Raw genomic sequence first — 3795 nt, 5'->3', positions numbered from 1 at the left:
ACTGACCCTGGCGATCCGCGCCGCCGTGCCTCCCTCGACACGGATGAACGGAGCAGCGATTGCCGCCTCTCTTCCGTCGGTGCCCAAGTAACCCTACAGCTTCAGTGTCTCGGAGCGCGCGACAGCATGCCCCGTGCTCGTGATGATCGCGTCTGCCGTGGCGACAGGTACCGCGGTGAGGTGCTGGCCGCGTTCGCCGGCCACCACCAGGTGTGGTTCGTCGACTGGGGCAACACGGAGTGGCTGCCGGCGGCGGCCGTCGTGCCGCTGCCGGCGCGGTTCGCCCGCTGGCCGCGCCAGGCGGTGCGTGCCCGGCTGGCCTGGCGACCGGCCGCCGCCGCCGGCTGGAGCGACGCGCAGCGCGCGGCCGCCGCCGCCCTCGTGCAGCGCCTGCTGACGGTGCGCGTCACCGGCCGTGACGGCGCCGACGTCACCGTGACGCTGCAGGATGAGGCCGGCCGGGACCCGCTGGCGCCGGCCCCGGCTCCGCCCGTTGTGGCTCCGGCTCCGTCCGCCGTGGCTCCGACTGCGGCTCCGGCCGTTCCTCCCGCTGCCGCTTCTGCTGCTCAGACCGCTGGCGTGGCGGCGCCGGCTCTTATCTCCGCCACCCCGACCCCGGCGCCAGCGGCTCCCGCCAACGTACCTCCTTCGCCGTCCGCTGCTGCGGCCTCGGCGGCTGTCCGGCCGGTAGCCACGCCGCCCGCCGCCCGCCCGCCGGTGACCGCGGCCCCGACGAAGGGCTCTCCGGCGTGGCTGGCCGGCCGGCTGCCCGACAACCTGGCGCAGCTGGTGGCCACCGGCGACCCGCTGGAGGTCGTTCCGTCCTGCCCCCTGGCCGCCGATGCGCTGGCAGCAGTTGTGCTGAACGAGCAGTTCATCGAGTGCGTCACAGACCTGGAGCAGCTGCCCCAGCAGCCGACGGTCAGGTCAGTGGCCGCCGGATGCCAGGGGCGGGCGCCGTTTCGCTGGCCTCGTGGGGAGGGGGAGGGGAAGGACCGGAGGCGACGAGCAGATTGAGAATTGGCGTGGTCTTGATAGACGGTTCGCTGGTGCTACCACCAGCATGCTCCTCTGGTAACGACATGTCTGCTCCGTAAAGCAGTGGCGGGCATAATGTGGAAACAACCCGCGAGTACAGACGCCTACCCGGTTTCATGTACAACAGAGGCGGCCTAGCTGATGATTGTCATACATGTTCCCTGGCAGTGCGCAGCCCGGTGACGTGGTCGTGGCCCTGGAGGAGGGCAGTCCGTCCCGGGCGCTGGTCTGCGCCGCCGGCCCCAGCGGTTACAGGTGAGGCGCAGCCACGTCTCACGCGGGACCGCCCGACGGCAGCACGTCGGCTTCCGGCTAGACGCAGGCTCGGCGGCCACCTCATTAGACTGTTCACGTCAGGGACTTGGGCTGTCGGTGTGCGGGCGCACCCAGGTGCTAGTGTCAACATCACCAGCGGAACATACCAACTAGAGTGATGTAGCGGTGATGTGTCTGTTGCGTTCTGTTGTCTCCGCGACATGTTCCGCTGGGCCGTTGACCTGCCGCCGTCCCGGCAGACTGCTGTTCGTCGACTCCGGCACGCTGGGGGTGGCGGCGGCGGCGCCGGTGCGTCCACTGCCCGCCCGCTGGTCGCTGGAGCGGCTGCCGCCGGTGGCGCTCTGCGTCCGCCTGGCGGCGGCGGCGCCGGCGGGCGCGCGCGACACGCTGCTGGCGCAGGTGGACGCGCCGCTGGTGCTGACGGTACGGCAGCCGGCGGCGGCCGGGGAGGTGGAGGCCGAGGCGCGCACGGCCGCCGGTCTCGCGGTGCCTGTGCGCCTGCTGTCATGCCGCCGACTGCTGGACCAGCTGCCGGCCGAGCCGGCGGGCGCGGCACCGCAGCCGGTGAGACTCTCCGTTCGCTCGGTCGGCCCGGGGCGCGCGGTCGCCCACGGCATCTGACGCTGTCGCTGGCCTTAAATTTGCAACTCCAGGGTCACATTTCATGGGTGGGAGTGCTTTTAACGGTCTCGATTATTTTCGGCGTACTTGTACTGGGTGATGCTTGCCATGGATCCACCCCCGAAGGTTTGCGGCTGCTGAACTGGGCTGGACTGACGACTGCCTCCAGGTCCCGCAGCCGGCGGTGGTGCAGCCGGCATTGGTTCCGGTGCCGGCGGTGCGGCTGGAGCCGCACCGGCAGTACATCGTGCTGCCGACGGCGCTGGAGCATCCGCAGCGCGTGTCGGTCCAGCTGCAGGACCCGGCCCACCACCGGCCCTACCTCGCCATGGCGGCCCGCCTGCAAGCCTTCTGCGCCGCAGGTAGGCGTGACGTCGTCCTCTGCTGCCGCCCGCGACAGTGGTAGCGTGGGCTTCCTCAATAACAGGCTACTTTGGCAGGCAAAGTACTTTGGCATCCCGTGTCTGGTCGGTAACGCTGTTCCCAGCTCTGACTTTCTCAGATCTGGGGCAGATGTACGCTTCGCCCGTTGTAGTGCCGGAACGTGCCGATTAACCCGCCCCCGCCCCCTTCCCCGACAGGCGCCGCGCCGGCCTCGGTGCCGCCGACGGGCGCGCTGCTGGCGCTCCACTGCCAGGCCGTCTCGCTGCCGGCCGCCTGGCGGCGCGCCGTGCTGCTGGACGCACGCGGCCCGCGCCTCAAGCTACGCCTCGTCGACTGGGCGGTGACCGTGGAGGCTGAGCTGGCCGACGTGCGGCCGCTCGACACTTCGTTCGCCCAGGTGGGAGTGGTGGGAGCGCCGATGGCCGGCGGTGCTGATGGCAGGCTGAGCCGGCCGACGTGCGGCCGCTCGACACTTCGTTCGCCCAGGTGGGAGTGGTGGGAGCGCCGATGGCCGGCGGTGCTGATGGCAGGCTGAGCCGGCCGACGTGCGGCCGCTCGACGCTTCGTTCGCCCAGGTGGGAGTGGTGGGAGCGCCGATGACTGGCGGGAGCGCCGATGGCCGGAGTGCACGGGACTGCGGGTTGTGTGCTGGAAGCTGTGAAGTGGTCGTTCCAGGGAGCAGGCTTACGCCTGGCACCAGACTGATTCCGCGCGGCTTTATGCTGTGGTTCACTTTGCCAAACGGATGGCTGAATGATGCGATCTGTCGGGGTAGGCCATTGCCGAGACGCGAGCTGCCAGGCAGACATAGTACACTGCTCACCCTTACTTTTACTGCAGAAATGTCTTCAATGATGATCTGACCCTCCCCGAGCTACCATTGCCTTATGTAATAGGTAAACATCAGTTAAAAGACCATGCAATCGATGGTTGTTGTTAAGTGGGGTTTTAGGGCCGGCCGGCTGCTGAGGTCATGTTGCGCCCCATCGATGGTTACTTGAAGCATCATGTAGGTTATGACAACGCCGGGGTGAACCGGAGAGTAATCCACGTTTTGTTCCCACCGGCAGGAGAAAGCCTTGGGACTGGAGTTTGGCCTGTATGATATTCCTAAAGATGCGTGCCCAGACGACCAGCTGGAGTTCTACAGGGGCAAGCTGATCAATGTGCAGTTTCTTCTGGAGCAGGTACGGCTCTTCACCAGTCCATCGGCTCCGTATAACAGTATGGCCAGTTGGCGCGGTCTTTAATGATGATGATGACCGTCCGAAGAGGGCAGCATTGTCTCCCTGAAAAATTAGTCGCCCTCTGGCTGCAGTTGAATTTGATGTGTGTCGCGTTGCCTGCTGAAACAAACGAGTTGTGACCGGGGCGTTGCAGCATCGTGACGTAAATGTCCGTCGATGGCGATCTGTGACGTCATAGTTAGCTGTTGCCTCTATCGCGTAGTCTGAACATGGCCATGTCCGCCAGCGG

At 67.0% G+C, this 3795-nt stretch overlaps 1 long non-coding RNA gene across 1 annotated transcript; it reads left to right on the top strand.

Moving 5' to 3' along the window:
- The first annotated feature begins 736 nt into the window (after positions 1 to 736).
- LOC119113127 (uncharacterized) lies at positions 737 to 1617 on the top strand. Its single transcript, XR_005095830.1, has 3 exons — positions 737 to 926; positions 1207 to 1293; positions 1554 to 1617. It is a non-coding gene; the product is annotated as an uncharacterized LOC119113127 (long non-coding RNA).
- The last annotated feature ends 2178 nt before the right edge of the window (positions 1618 to 3795 follow it).

The sequence above is a fragment of the Pollicipes pollicipes genome, unplaced genomic scaffold (assembly GCF_011947565.3).
Source record: "Pollicipes pollicipes isolate AB1234 unplaced genomic scaffold, Ppol_2.1 Scaffold_7261;HRSCAF=8764_pilon_pilon_pilon, whole genome shotgun sequence".
In the NCBI taxonomy this organism is placed as follows: Eukaryota; Metazoa; Arthropoda; class Thecostraca; order Pollicipedomorpha; family Pollicipedidae; genus Pollicipes; species Pollicipes pollicipes.
Note: the sequence above shows the minus strand (reverse complement) of the source record. Positions and strands in the feature narration are given on the sequence as shown.